Genomic DNA, 16,368 nt, shown 5'->3' on the forward strand with positions numbered 1-16,368 from the left:
AATGAAAAAACCCCCTGCCCTTTTGTTTATAAGAATCTTTTCCCTTGGAACACAGCCTCAGAGTTGTAAATCAAACCTACATGTTTACCTTATCGTAGTTGACTTTCTCTGATTCAGAAGTTTTGATCTTTGTGAAGTTGGTCTTCAAAGAACCAGACTAGCCACCTGGACTCAGGGGTGTATTCTGTGTGTTGTTGGTCTCACCAGTTGAACTGGGGAGACTGCAGTGAACTGTGTTTATTGACCTGACTAGCTGGTTGCCTTGTGGGCAGAGGGAAAGCAGAGTAGCAGAAAATCTGGAAATAAGACCATCCACCTCTCCTACCGAGGTTTGAGAGACCCACTTGCCCCACTTTTCCTTTCAGGTACCTGACAGGGGCTAGTGCTTTGGGCTAAGTCAGCAAAGAACGCTGCAAGGTGGAAAGTGGAAAGTCTCCCTTGGTTTCAAGGAGCAGAGAAACATTGAGCCCGCCTAGGAAAGAAGATTTATCATAGTAATAAAACTGGAACCAGAAAGCTGATCAGGGGTCAAGGCAGCATGAGGGACTGGCTTCCCCCTTTGTCTCTCCCATGGTATGTGCCTTCTCCCTCTTGTGATCTCTCTGCCTTTCTTCTAAGATATGTATGCCCTATTTTCCTCTACTTATTAATGGGCCAATTCTTCAATCTAAATGCCAAAAAGAGCTAGTCCAAATGACTGGGCTTAATCACATTGTTCCTTTGGGGTAGAGCTCTTTGCCCCAGGCATCCTCATGAGCCATTAGCCAGCTGATGGACAGGCTGCCTCAGGCCAGGTGTCCACCTCTAGTCCACTCAGTGATCACTGATGCACAGACATCAGCCTGATCTGACTTTCCTGATCCAGGGGGCTGCGGACGGGGCAGTTTACGCTAGAAGCAGGTGTCAGATAACACAGTTTCTGGGACTTACATTTAGACCAAGACCCAGTGCCGTCATATGCCTGCTTTGCTCGACCAGATTGACACTCAGATTTCCTTCTCTGTAAATAGGGGGTAATAATTTAACCTATGTCACAGGATTGTGGTGAAACTTCAACAGGATAGTGTATATAGGTGAAAGGGCTTTGTAAATTGTTAAATATTATACTCATGGCATTGTTACCAGAAAGAGATAACCTGAAGACATTGTGAGCCATTTTGGCTTCTCAGAAAGGTTAATGGTTCTTGTAGAAAGAGAACAGTTGACAGGAAATAAGGAGTGGGGAGTGCTGGGGGCAGGTGGGCAGAAATCCTCTGCCACTGTGAGTTAAGGGGTGTCCAGTGTTAGCTAGCCACAGTCCTGGTCCTCAGGGTCTCACAAGGCTCTGGGTGCTTGGTATACGTGTGCTTGTGAGCAGGTGTGTGTGTGTGTGTGTGTGTGTGTGTGTGTGTGTATCTGTAAAACGAGTGGCAGAGAACAGAGAACCTTCTTCTATATCTTCAGAGCCTCTCTTCCCCTTTACTGAAGTTCCCCCTCTCTTTTAAAAAATATTTTAATTTAATTTAATTTTGAGACAGAGAGCATGAGCAGGGGAGGGGTAGAGAGGGAGGGGGACAGAGGATCCGAAGCAGGCTCCATGCTGACAGCAGCGAGCTGATGTGTGGCTCAAACTCACTAACCAAGAGATGGCAACCTGAGCCGAAGTCGGACACTCAACCGACTGAGCCACCCAGGTGCCCCAAGATATTTTATTTTTAAGTAATCTCTACACCCAATGTGGGGCTCAAGCTCCCAATTCCAAAATCAAGAGTCACCCGCTCCACCAACTGAGCTAGCCAGGCCCCCCTCAATGCTTCCCTTTTTGCCATTAACCTCTCCAAATTTCTTTAAAGACCAGCAGAAAAGCAAACAGGAAATTAAAATTTCAGAGTTGAAAAGAGAGAGGTGACAGTGAATAGGCAGAAGTCACATGATACCGAGTGTGAGTTCCCCAGAAGGGCTGGGAGGTTCAGCCCACAGAACTAAACTGTGGGGGAATTCTGGCTCATAAGTAAACATCCTGTAGATGCCGTAAGTATCAGGCCCGTTGTATGAAAAGTGGCCCTGACCTTGGGCAGAGCAGCATCTGGGCACCCCTGGAACTCCTTGACTGACTGCTGAGGTAGCTGAATGAGGGTGTGGTACTGATAAGTGCAGTGGCCTTGCGGCTGAACTCACTGGGACCCTCCTTAAAGCACAGGAGAAAAGGTAGGGAGAACAGCCTACTGAGGTCCTTCTCAGCAGGTCTCCTGGATGGGAACCCTGGGCCCTGCTTGAGGAGGCTCAGGTTGCTCACATTCGAATTGTCATGCAAAAATATACTGAAGCGTATAGGCAACATTCAAAATGTATTCATAGGAACAAAGCTCTCCAAACACACTGCAAGCTCTAATGTCTTGGTCCAGCAGACTACCTACTGAATTCTGCTGACTGAGATGGGCCTGCGCAGGGCCTCATGGGCCAGGAAGATTAACTAGGGGACCAGGAAAAGTAGAAGCAAAGTTTTGATATGTTCCTTTGAGAAGCATACAGGAAGGGCAAACAAGGGGAGATAGGGAAGTGAAGAAAGAGATGAATCATTCTCCTCTATATTTGGCTAATTCCCTCATTGGCATTGGCAGATCTGACTGCTGAATCGAAGTCCTGGGGTCCTTGTTTTCTTCTCCCAGGCTTTTCGTTCTCTGTTAATTAGGACATTGGAGAAATTGTCATGATAATTATAGTGTCTAGACTTGGGGAACTATGGGAAGCAGTAAGTGAATATTTAATTGCAGAGTTGAGAAGACACATGTAGACGAAAGTATTTTGAAAGTCTCTTCTGAGAACAGTGCTACTCTGATCTGTATTTCTTGGGATTGCCCTGACATTGCCGGTTACATAAGGGGACTCTTGGGGGCGCCTGGGTGGCTCAGTGGGTTAAATGTTCGACTTCAGCTCAGGTCATGATCTTGCGGTTCATGAGTTCGAGCCTTGTGTTGACCTCTGTGCTGACAGCTCAGAGCCTGGAGCCTGCTTCAGATTCTGTGTCTCCCTCTCTCTCTGCCCCTCCCCTGCTTGAGCTCTGTCTCTCCCTCTCTCTCAAAAATAAATAAAGATTAGAAAGAATTTTTTTTTTAAAGGGGACTCTTGAATGTTCTGTCTGAGCATTTAGGGTTATCAAAATTTTCATTTTCTCAGGAAGATTCCAAGGATCTGCAGAAAAAGCTGTGCTGTAGTACTCTGACCTTTATCAGTTTTACCCTCAGAAAGTGTCATCATAAGGTGTGGTATAGGCAGGTGCTCTCAGTTTGTTGCTCAGACTAGAAGACATTGACTGATTCTCTTGGAGAGATAGGTCAAGTGATTAGGATGGAAAACTCCCACCTTGCCAGGTTTGATCTCATATTTTCCCTTCCACGAATTCAATGACTCTTCAGCCTATTGGTGGAAGAATATGGAGCAGAACGTTTTCCTTCGCAACATACAGTAAATCCATCCTTATTGGTATCTAGTTAATTAGAAATCTCTGTTATTCAACATGTCCCCACTTGGAGAGGACAAAAAGATTGGTGTTCATAATGATACCTGGAAGGTTCCTGGAAGGTTCCAACTGCCTTTCGTTTTTCCCGTTTGGAAATATCACTACTGTTTCTGCCGATTATACATGTAAAATTGGCTTCCTGTAAAGATTCAATGTTGAAAAATGGGAAAGTGAAAAATCCTTTTGTAAATGTCTCATCCCATGATTAGCCCTCAAGGTAAATAAAGTCTGTAAAACTAGTATAGATCCTTTGGAAGTTTTCATGTATATAAATATACACACGTACATAGAATATATTTTTGCAAATGAGTATTTATCATACTATACATAGTGTTGTGTATCCTAGCTTTCCACTTTATAGGTCATAAACATCTATATCAAACATATAGAACTACTTCAGTCTTTTTTTTTTTTTAAGGTTTTTTTTTTTTTTACGTTTATTTATTTTTGAGACAGAGAGAGACAGAGCATGAATGGGGGAGGGTCAGAGAGAGGGAGACACAGAATCGGAAGCAGGCTCCAGGCTCTGAGCCATCAGCCCAGAGCCCAACGCGGGGCTCAAACTCACAGACCGCGAGATCGTGACCCAGGCTGAAGTCGGACGCTTAACCGACTGCGCCACCCAGGCACCCCTACTTCAGTCTTTTTAATGGTTGCACCGTATTTAGTAATATAGACTCATCATAATTGATTACTGTGTATCTATTAGTGAATACTTAGATTGCTTCCTTTTCTTTGCTATTAAAACTACTTCTGCAATGACATTTTAGCAGTTCTCTATTTTTTAAAGCTAGACTGTATTATTAAAAAAGATTAACTGTATTATTCCTTTTAAAAAATTAACTTAATTGAAATATTGTTTAAACAAATAAACTGAACTCATTAAAAGTGTATATAGTTCCATGAGTTCTGACAAAAGTACACACCCATGTAACCGATAGCACACTTAAGGTCTACAGGTCCGTCACTTCGACAATTTCCTCGTGCTCATTAACAGTCACCCCCTCCTGGCCCCAAGTAACTGTTGTTTTCTTTTCTATCACTGTAGATTAGTTTACATTTTCTATAATTTCACATAACTGGAATTATATAGTGTGTGCTTTTTTGAGTCTGGCTTCTACTACTTGACATAATGTTTTTGAAATTCGTCCACATAATCGACTGCGTCAGTAGTTCCTTTCTTTGTATTGCCAAGTACTATTCCATTGTATGGGTATGCCACACTGTATCCATTCAATTGCTGATGAAAATGTGGACTGTTTCCAATTTGTAGCTATTATGAATAAAGTTGCTATGAAAATCTGTGCAGAAGTCATTATGTAGACATATGTTTTTGGTTCTATTGCGTATGAACTCTATAAGAAACTGCCAAACTGTTTTCCAAAGGAGTTGTTTACATTTCTACCGGCAGTGTGGCAAAGTTCCAGCTACTCTGTATTTTTTCAATATATGACTTAGTCTTTCTAATTAGATCCATTGTATTGGATGCACAATAGCACATCATCTTCATCACTTTAATTTGTATTTTCCTGGTGACAAATAGTGTTGAGCATCTTTCATAAGCTTTTGGCCATTTGTATATCTTTATGAGGCACCTGTTGAAATATGTTGCCCATTTGCAAAAATTAGGTTATTTTCTTATTGCTTATTACTTCTTATTTATTCTAGATACAACTCCTTTGTCAGATGTGGGCATTGCAAGTATTTTTTTCCCAATCAGTGGCTTGCCTTTTTCTTTTCTAATGGTGTTTTCCAAAGAGCAAAATATTTAAATTTTAATAAAGTCCATGATTTATTCTTTTGCAACATCAAAGAGAGAGAGAGAGAGAGATTAAATAGTGGTTAGAGTAGTTTTTGCTCTGAGTGCATACAATATTTCAATTCCTTGGAAATTGTCAACTGTGTGTTAATTAGAATATTGGATTAATCAAAAACACCCCTTTTTCTTATTGCCTTGGATAACAGAATTGGCTATCTATATGTACCCTCATGCAGTGACTCTGAAATTTATATGTCATCTTAAGCTTCTTTCCCCTTTTAAAGTAACTTAATTGGGCAATGTAGAGAAAAAGGAATACATCAGATCTCTGCTGATCATTTATACCAGAATACTTTTTCCCTAAATGAGTAATCTGTAAAAGTCTGCCAGGGGTAATAATAAAAGCAAATATCGAGTGCTTACTATGTGTCAGGCACTGTGCTAAATGGATTCTTTCACTTAATCCTTACAATAATGACTCTACAAATTGGTTGCCATTGTTATTTCTGCTTTATAGATAAAGAAACTTTTCAAGTTCACTGAACTGAAAGCAGAGGTAGGATCAAACCCCAGCTATAAAAATGCCTATATGCTTCAACTGCCAGCCACACTTTACTCATTCTGTGAGTTTTCTTTGGTGCATTAAAAGATATGTATTATATGTCAATCATACAGTTAACTTAGCAACGTAACTAAATTGTTGCGCTCTAAGATTATTTACCATCCAATCTGTACTCTGATTTCCCAACATACCTCCCCATATTTCTCAACACCAATATTTAACCCATATTAAATAGCATGTTTTATACCATTAATAGACCTATAATAACCAGCTATTATATCTCAACCATATATTTTTGTTTTCAAATAGCTTTTATATGGCTGTCTTATCATCCTTAAATAGGCATTTGTTGGGTTTGAGGGTGGATCTTTTTTAGATTTTTGAATATTTAATTTCAGCCTCACAATACATTTTTTCAATGTAGACACTTCATTTTTAAAACGCACACTTGCAGGGGTGCCTGGGTGGCTCAGATCGTTGAGCATCCAACTTCTTTCAGCTCAGGTCATGATCTCGCGGTTCGTGGGTTCAAGCCCCGTGTTGGGCTCTGTGCTGACAGCTCAGAGCCTGGGGCCCGCTTCAGATTCTGTGTCTCCCTGTCTCTCTGCCCCTCCCCTACTCACGCTCTGTCTCTCTTTCTCTCAAAAGTAGATAAACATTAACAAAACTGAACTCACACTTGCCAATATTCTTAAGTAAAAAATTAGAAAATTCTAGTATCGAACCTTCTCACTCTCTGGCAAGGTACAGCTCAAAAGACATGAATCTGGAAGGCTAGAGAGAAGTTGCTAAGGGAGACGAAGGTTGTCCCTCATAAATAAGAAAAGTTGCTGAGTCACAACTATCTTTCTTCATTTCCAGAAAAATTAATGAGAATTAGTGGAGGCATGCAGAGGTGAGATCTCCGTGCATCACAGAGCTGACATCTAGGAAGGGGTGCTACGTTTTCAACATGGTATCGCACATGGGCACATTAGCACCATGATTTTTGGTGATTGAATGTGGCTTTGTTATTAGATTCTGTAGTTATATCCTCCACAGGTATTCTAATGGTTGTCCTGGGGGGAAACCTGGGGGTTGTCTGAGTAGGGTTACAGAGGACAATTGTAGGACATGTGGTAGGACCTCTTCCTTGTTACTCTGAGCTTTAGAAATTAAGTAAAATTAAGTGTACTGTGAACATTTTTTTTTTCCTCTTCTTCAGTTTCCTGAAACAAAAAACAATAAAGAAATTAAACGGTATGGGGGAAAATGCCTTTATCTTGCTTGTATTAATTACTGAACTCAACGTCATAAAATTATGACCTTTCTTCCCTTAATGATTTGTATCAGTGGGAATATTTAGGTCGTAAAACAACTTTTGGGAGAATGGTGTCCTATGTACCTAGGACGTTGCTACCTTCTGTAAGAGCATCATCAATTTCTAGGGCCAGAACACTTATTTTGTCAAACAGGTAGAGCCAAACCATGCCATCTGCGTTCTACTTCTCCCAGGCAGGTTTGGAGTAAGAGAAGGAGAGAAGGAAGAAGGATGAATCCCCAGAGTTACTAATTTTGTCCACCGATCCCAGCCAGGGCAAATAGATCCCTGGAAAAAAAAATGAGACAGACCCCTTCTCAGCTATAGCCCTCTTATCCTCCTACTCCATCCTGCCCTTCTCTCCAGACCTCTTTTTAGAGTTCCTGAAAGGATGTGGTTGGAGGGGAGGAAATTGTAGAGAAGCAAGTGGAAAACAGCTCTTCAAGACTCAGCATGAGGTGTGTGTCAGAAAGCTCCTTGGCTTAACCTTACTCATTTTCTAGTCTTATTGGTTCCACCTGCTAGTTAAGTGACCTTGGAGAAGTACCCCCTTGACCTCATCTGAAAAGTCAAACATTTGGATTAGAGCTAGATGATCTTCAAATGCCTTTTAAGACTTGACCGCTAGGACTCTCTTCTGTAATTCTTTGGTACTGTTAACACTTGCTTCATCCAAGACAAGGCGAAACAGCATGTGCTTTTTGTAGGAGTCTGTGTAAAAAGATCCAGGCACCTGCCTTTAGAAAAAAAAAAAGTTTATTTTTGAGGGAGAGAGAGCTCACAGGGGAGGGGCAGAGAGAGAGGGAGACAGAGAATCTGAAGCGGGCTCCACGCTGACAGCAGAGAGCCCAATGCGGGGCTTGAACCCACAAACTGTGAGATCATGACCTGAGCTGAAGGTGGACATTCAGCTGTCTGTACCTCCCAGGTGTGCCCAGTCACCTTCTTTTTAAAACGTCTCATTTTCTGGGACACTTGGGTAGCTCAGTTGGTTAAATGATGGACTTTGGCTCAGGTCACAATCATGCGGTTTGCATATTCGAGCCCCATATTGGGCTCTGTGCTGTCTGCACGGACGCTGCTTCAGATCCTCTGTCCCTCTCTCTCTCTCTCTGCCCCTTCCCTCCTTGTACTCTCTCTCTCTCTCTCTCTCAAAAATAAATAAACATTAAAAAATAAAAAAATAAACAACTCATTTTCCTATACTCATGTGTTTCTTTGAAAACAAGTATGAGGACTGATTGGTTAAATAATGTGCTTCCAGAAGTATCTGGTAATAGGAAGGCCACTGATTGATCAAATGCACTACTTGTTTCCCCTTAAGGACTACATATTGGTCAGAGTACTACTCCATATACTCTTTCTTTCTTTCTTTCTTTCTTTCTTTCTTTCTTTCTTTCTTTTCTTCTTTCTTTTTCTTTCTCTTCCTTCCTTCCTCTCTTTCCCTTTCTTTTTCTTTCTTTCCTTCCTTCCTTCCTTCCTTCTTTTCTTTCTTTCTTTCTTTCTTTCTTTCTTTCTTTCTTTCTTTCTTTCTCTTTCTTTCTCTTCCTTCCTTCCTTCCTTCCTCTCTTTCCCTTTCTTCCTTTTCTTTCTTTCTTTCTTTCTTTCTTTCTTTCTTTCTTTCTTTCTCTTTCTTTCTCTTCCTTCCTTCCTTCCTCTCTTTCCCTTTCTTCCTTTTCTTTCGTTCTTTCTTTCTTTCTTTCTTTCTCTTTCTCTTCCTTCCTTCCTTCCTTCCTTCCTTCCTTCCTCTCTTTCCCTTTCTTTCTCTCTTTCTTTCTTTCCTTCTTTCTTTTTTCTTTCTTTCTTTTTCTTTCTCTTCCTTCCTTCCTCTCTTTCCCTTTCTTTCTTTCCTTCTTTCTTTTCTTTCTTTCTTTCTTTCTTTCTTTCTCTTTCTTTCTCTTCCTTCCTTCCTTCCTTCCTCTCTTTCCCTTTCTTCCTTTTCTTTCTTTCTTTCTTTCTCTTTCTTTCTCTTCCTTCCTTCCTTCCTTCCTCTCTTTCCCTTTCTTCCTTTTCTTTCTTTCTTTCTTTCTTTCTTTCTTTCTTTCTTTCTTTCTCTTTCTTTCTCTTCCTTCCTTCCTTCCTTCCTCTCTTTCCCTTTCTTCCTTTTCTTTCTTTCTTTCTTTCTTTCTTTCTTTCTTTCTTTCTTTCTTTCTTTCTCTTTCCCTTCCTTCCTTCCTTCCTTCCTTCCTTCCTTCCTTCCTCTCTTTCCCTTTCTTTCTCTCTTTCTTTCTTTCCTTCTTTCTTTCTTTCTTTCTTTTCTTCTTTCTTTTTCTTTCTCTTCCTTCCTTCCTCTCTTTCCCTTTCTTTCTTTCCTTCTTTCTTTTCTTTCTTTCTTTCTTTCTTTCTTTCTTTCTTTCTCTTTCTTTCTCTTCCTTCCTTCCTTCCTTCCTCTCTTTCCCTTTCTTCCTTTTCTTTCTTTCTTTCTTTCTTTCTTTCTTTCTTTCTTTCTTTCTCTTTCTCTTCCTTCCTTCCTTCCTTCCTTCCTCTCTTTCCCTTTCTTTCTTTCTTTCTTTCTCTTCCTTCCTTCCTTCCTCTTTCTCTTTCTTTCTTTCTTTCTCTTTCTTTCTCTTCCTTCCTTCCTTCCTTCCTTCCTTCCTTCCTCTCTTTCCCTTTCTTTCTTTTCTTTCTTTCTTTCTTTCTTTCTTTCTTTCTTTCTTTCTTTCTTTCGCAGCCTTTAATTAACTTCATTTTTCTTGTATAAAACCATGTGGCGGCCAGAGCTGGAGCCTGGGTCCTCTCCATGAAATTCTGGTGTGGGCCTTTATAGATAGTCAGTGAATCCTGATAGGGAGACTTGGTGAACACGGTCTCTTTCTGGAGGTCAGTGGTGAGTTAGCTGTAGGTCTTGGAAATGGCATCAAAATGGGCCTTGGCGAAGTTGCCCAGTGCAGCCAAAGTGTAACAGTCGTCAGTACTGGCCGTCATCAGTAGTTTCTTGGGCATAGGGGCTGACACAATGCTAGTGCCTCTGGGGGCAGGGATAAGGCACATCGGCACAGAGCCACAGCGGCCGGCCAGCTTGCATGGGACACTGTGGGGCTTGCTGAGTGTTTCCCCCAGTAGCCTTGCTACATGGAAATGATGGAAAGCTTGGCCAGGACGGTGACTCCATGGATGGTAGAGGCTACCTCCTTGGAGCACTTAACACCCAGACCAACATCTCTATTGTAAACTCTGTTGGCAACAAATGCCTTGAACCTGATCCCCTGGCCAGCATGGATCTGCTTTTGCACAGGCATAATCTTCAAAACCTTATCCTTGAGGGATGCCCCGAGGAAAAAGTCAATGATCTCAGTTTCCTTGATGGGCAAGGAGAGGGACAGAACTCTTCCAGGGGTTTGATCTTCATGTCCTTGATCAGGTGACCCCATCTTGGTGACCAGATTCTACTCTCTGTCTTTGGCCTGGCCTTGACCAAGGTGACAGCTGCAGCTGCCCAAGCCTCTGTGGAAGCCACTGCAGCCAGGGCCCCAGGGCCCTCCTGGACCCTTCCACAGCATGGGCAACATCTGCCATTGGGTGTTTTCTCAGAGAAGAAACTACTTTCCTTTCTTTGAGCCCGATCTTAGCTGGCTCACTCTGCGTCAGGACTGAGTATGAAACCGTACTTTGCCTTATGAAAGGCAAAGTAAGCTTCTTTTTCAAGACAGGAGCATGAGCCTATGTGCACTTAACCTCCTTGCTAAGACTCCACTGGAATAAAAGTAAACAAACATGGGGAAAAAAGTGTGTGAGGGGAAAGGGTGGAAGTCAATGGAGTGGAGATTTCAAAAAATGTCTGAAAGATAAAAAGCGAAAGGGAAGGATTAATGGTTGAATTAAAGAGAAAGTGCCACAGGCTAGAATATACAAGATAAAATGACAATTAGAAATTTGAGAAAAAGCAAATTCTGAACAACAGAATCACAGACCACACATGAAGCAAACTACATTCGGGCATGAATATAAGCAGTGAAAAGAGTGCAGAGAAAAGGCAATCAATTTGACCTTGATGCTAGAAATAGCCTCATTTGAGAGACCCAGGGGTTATAACACTGGGTTCATGGAAAATGTCATCCTAGCATATTGATATTGAATAATGTCTATATCAATAATAAAGTATATGTGGCATATTGACTTGTTTCCATTATTTTGTATTTTAATAAACTTTATTTTTAACAAGTTTTTGATTTATAGAAAAATGTAAATACAGTAGACAGATCAACTATTATTAACATCTTATGCAAGTATTAGCCATTTGCTATAATGAATGAATGAATATTGATACATTGTCATTAACTAAAGTTCATACTTTATCAGATTTCTTTAGTTTTTCCCTAATGTCTTCTATTTCCATTACATTTAGTCATCCTGTCTCGTTTGGCTCCTCTTGGCTGTAATAGTTTCTCATACTTTCCTTGTTTTTGAAGACCTTGATAGGTTTGAGGAGCACAGGTCTAGAATGTCCATCATTTGAGATTTGTCTAATGTTTTTCTTATGATTAGATTGGGGTTATGGGTTTTTCAGGGAAGACCACAAAGGTCAAGTGCCATTTTGTCACATCAAACCAAGGGCACATGCTATCAACATGACATATCGAATTAACACTCTTGTTGAACTTGATAACCTGGCTGAGGTTGCGTTGGCCAGGTTTTCTCTAATGTAAAGTTACCTGCTCTCTCACTCACACTGTACTCTTTGGAAAAAAGTATATAATCTTTTTAACTTCTAAAGTCAACCTATAGGCAAAGGAGAAAAGACTTTTTTATGGTTGCAGCGAAGAATGTAAACAGTAAGAATTCTGTTGGTGGTACAGGGCTGCTGATGAAAATGAAAGGGAGAGGAGAAGTAGAGCAATGGGAAGGGGCCAATGCCTTCATTTTATAGAGGAAGAAATGCACAGATACTCTATTAAAAAGAAATAGCAATTTGAGTCCTTATTTGGAAACATAAGTGATTAGTTCTAATAGAGGAAATTAAAAACCGTCATTGCCATTAAATATTAGGAAGAGAAGGGTACTGTGAGATACATGCTCATTTTCATACTGTGGAATCAATTGATATTGACTGACGTTGGTAATCTAAGAAGAGAGATACAGAGTGCAGTGAAAGGAAACACCAAATGATCTCACCTCAGATTGTAGCAGGATTCTTACACAGTCATGACACTGAGGCTTTTTAATTTCCAGGAAGCAACTTTATTCCTGCCGGTACTGCTCAGTTGGGTTTGTACTTGAAGAATTGAGCACTGAACGTCACATGGCATAGTTTTTTAAATCTATTTTCTATTTCTTTGTCTTCCATATATGGTAACACACACAAACATGTAGTTTGATTAAGCAGTCTCAGTTTACAAGGTCATGAGGGATGGTATCATGTAGGTGCATAGCCAGGTTACCTTGAAGTTTTCTCTCCCTTTTTTTTCTCTCTCCTTAGGGAGGGGAACCTACCACAAGATGAAACCAGAGTTTTCATCTCTAGAGGGGAACAGAGTTAAACAAGGAGAAGAGGAAATACTGTTGCTTTTCACCGGAAGTCCTTTTATAGTATTTCATTTATTACCATTTGCACAAATCTTTTGCTTTAAAAACAAAGATGATGTGAAGGGTGGTGCCAGGACTCATATTAGACCACTTAATATGACCCCTTTTGTGTAGAACCTACCTTCAGTGATCCAATCCAAGCAGCCATTCACACAAACCACACTACCATGCAACGTTTTGTTGAGGCAGAAACTTACTTCTGAGAAAGTAAAGGGGTAATCTTAGGTCTTTGATTGGTGGGAAAGACATTTAAGAAAAAAACTCCTTTTGTTTCCCTTGAAATAAGGATTAGGGAGATTTTATTTTTATTTATTTATTTATTTAGGATTAGGAAGATTTTAGTTGCAAAGGGGAAATTGGCTGAAAGATGCATCAACTCTCTGGTTCAAAAGTATTGGCAGTCAGTGGAAATCCTCTGTGTGTTTCCTGTGTTTAGCATTTATACAGCATGTTTCAGTTTAAAAGCCCTTTACTGTCATTAGTTAATTACCTCCCAAGGGCTGCAGGGTAGTTAGGGGGAATACTGGAACCAAGCCAGCTTTTAGAGCTGTAAGATGTACAAGTGTCTATACTAGCCCCAATTCAGAGTGTAGTTGTTACACCATTTCCCACACATGGATCGATTGGTTAATGTGTGGTTATTCAATCTCTAAAGTTCCTTTTTTAGACTTGACATTTTCTCAATAAGTACAAGTTACTGAAACAGAAGAGAACTTATTCCAATACCTTGTCTTGCAAGTGTCTCGAAAATCAGCACTGGTAACAGTTTTAGGTTTATCATTAAATAAGAATCTCCAAAGTGAAGCCTATATACTGGCATTTATTAAAAGTGCCTGAATGATTCTAGAGTAGAGCCAGACTTGAGAACCACTGACTTAAATGACAAATAGAGAGAGAGGCTCCTTCCTCTGTTCCCAACAATATCTACAAAGAGAATGAAATACAACATTTGGCTAAGGAGAACTAATTGTTAATACATGTTACATTTTGTTTTGTATCAAATATATATGTAACATATATATTGTATATATATATATATACATATTATATATGTATTACATTATAAAAGTGCGAAAGAAATTTGGAGAATATAGAAGAGTAAGTATGAATGCCTGTGAGTACATAAAAAGTCATCACGAAAAAGAATCACAGTTCATGTTTTACAATTTTTCTTTCCATCTTATCTTTATGCTTTGTCTTTTAAAAAAATTATTGGTATTGCTATTATCAGATTTCACATACAATTTTGTATCTTGTTTTTCAAATTTATCACTACAGTGTTTTCCATTGTTCCGTGCTTTAAAAGATCATCTCTAAAAACAAAATCTACTGAAATGAGGCAAACAGGGAAATTTATATCCACAATTGAACCAAAATAGAAATTCAGGTACTTTTAGAGCACAGGCCCATAGGAATATTTTCTGCTCCGTGTCCTTTCACAACACCTTAGACCAGCAGGAACTAGATAGACACGTGCTCCATTTCTGTAGCCAAACCTTGACTATATTTGGTGTGTGGTGCCCTCTACTGGGTCTCCTAGGACTGTGCCCTTTTTCTGTTTGTAAACTCTATGTGTTGGGTTGACTCTCAAGATGGGGGTTGGATTGTATGTGTGCATGTTTGAATTTTGTATGTTTGTATTTTTATTTACATTTGTTTCCCTAACGTAGAATTGAAGATATTTAGATACAGAAGCTGACTATGGGTCTGTTTCCTTCTTATTCATTCAACAGACACTTTAGAGTCTACCATGTGCCAGGCATGGTTCTAGCAGGCTGGAGACACAAAGATGAGATCTCCACCTTCAAGTGGTTCATTGTCTAGTGGCAGAGACCCTACTATCCAAGGCCTGGATAGTCCCACAGGAGAACTTGACTCCGTGTGGATCCTTGTCCTCCCCTCTCTAGGAAAACCATCCTCTTCAATGAAGCGTGCAGCTTTGGGAGAGACACATGTGGCAGAGCCAGGAAGAAAGGGGACACCTTTCCAGCAGGGCAGATCTACCAAATCAATTCTGGCAATCAGTGGGGTTGACAGATGTCGCAGACAGCTTGCTCTCAATTTACTTAGAAGATTAAAATTTATGATGGACTAAACACATTAAGAAGATGAAATGAGAGGCGATAATTCAGAGGTTTAACCGAGACCCTAATAGGGAATAAACCTCATTTTCTAGAAATGTATACTTTATATAATTTATACCTAAGGAAAGCACTTCTGCATTTGGAATTTCACCTTGCTTTTTAGGGAAGGGAATGCACATGAAACTAATTGAGTTTTTCTAATCTGAGGAAGGCCTAAAGCACAGGATGAGGTGGGGAATCTCCAAAGCATTCATGATCACTTCTTTTCCTACATAACTCTCTTTGACTGCATTAGTACAATTATGCAAGATTGGGAGATTGGCAAAATCTCTCTCCTTTTTTTTTTAATGTGTATTTTTGACAGAGAGAGAGAGACAGAGCATGAGTGGGGGAGGGGCAGAGAGACAGGGAGACACAGAATTCAAAGCAGGCTCGAGGCTTTGAGCTGTCAGCACAGAGCCTGACGCGGGGCTTGAGCTCACAGACCGCGAGATCATGACCTGAGCCGAAGTTGGATGCTCAACCGACTGAGCTACCCAGGCGCCCCTCTCCTTTTTTTTTTTTTTTTTTTTTTTTTAACCTGAGAACTTTGGTGATGATATTGAGTCTCTAAGGTTGGCTCCAAACAGCAATAGATCATGATTATATAATATTTGTCATGTATATGGAACCAGTAATTTCTCATTGTGCAGTCTTGGACAAGTAACCTAACTTTCTCTTTAACTTACCTCATGCGGAAAGGATATAACCTATCTTATTGTGAGGATACAAGTAAGGCATATAAAGAGTCCATCAAAATCTTTGGCAGGCAAGAGCTGCTCGGTAGAGCACAGTAGGCACTTTAGAATGATAGAGATGCACATATGGGCTCTGGAGCCAGGCTGCTTGGGTTTGAATCTTGGCTCTATTCTTATTCTTTTTTTTTTTTTTTTTTTTTTTTTTTTTTTTTTTTTTAACAGTGTGTCCTTGGGCAAGTAACTTTACCTTTATGGGTCTCAGTTTCCTTAGCAGTAAAGTAGGGGCAATAGTACTACCTACATCATAGGATTCTTTTTTTTTATTTATTTAAAAAATGTTTATTTACTTTTGAGAGAGAGAGAGAGGGAGAGAGAGAGAACATGTGCGTGCACGCAAGTGGGGAGGGGCAGAGAGAGAGGGAGACACAGAATCTGAAGCAGGCTCCAGGCTCCAAGGTGTCAGCGTAGAGTCTGATGTAGGGCTCAAATCCACGAGCCTCAAGATCATGACCTGAGCCAAAGTCGGATGCTCAACCAACTGAGCCACCCAGGTGCCCCTACATCATAGGACTCTTAAGCAGATAAAAGGAGTTAATACATGTAAAGTTCTTTGGAACATTTATTAATATATAGGGCTTAATAAAAGCTAATTATTATTTTAATTGCTATTTCTTTTAGCTTTTAGAGACACCTGTGTCTTTTTCAAGTTGTAAATTAAAATTGGAGACAGACATCTTCTCATATGTATAAAACACATCCATTCAGTGCTGTTAACACCAGCTGTTTTCAGCCGATTTCTATTGCTGTGGTTCTGTAACCAGCTCTCCTTTGATAAGTCCTCAGAACCCTCAGTAGGAATTACTTTGCTTATGTTAAGTTTGGCTGCTCTGCCTTAAGACAGTCA

General features: G+C 40.3%; 1 pseudogene; it reads right to left on the reverse strand.

The window, feature by feature from the left end:
* Positions 1-7,730: 7,730 nt before the first annotated feature.
* Positions 7,731-10,629, reverse strand: LOC123596818 (annotated as a pseudogene).
* Between the last annotated feature and the right edge of the window lie 5,739 nt (positions 10,630-16,368).

The sequence above is a fragment of the Leopardus geoffroyi genome, chromosome C1, assembly GCF_018350155.1.
Source record: "Leopardus geoffroyi isolate Oge1 chromosome C1, O.geoffroyi_Oge1_pat1.0, whole genome shotgun sequence".
Lineage (NCBI taxonomy): Eukaryota > Metazoa > Chordata > Mammalia > Carnivora > Felidae > Leopardus > Leopardus geoffroyi.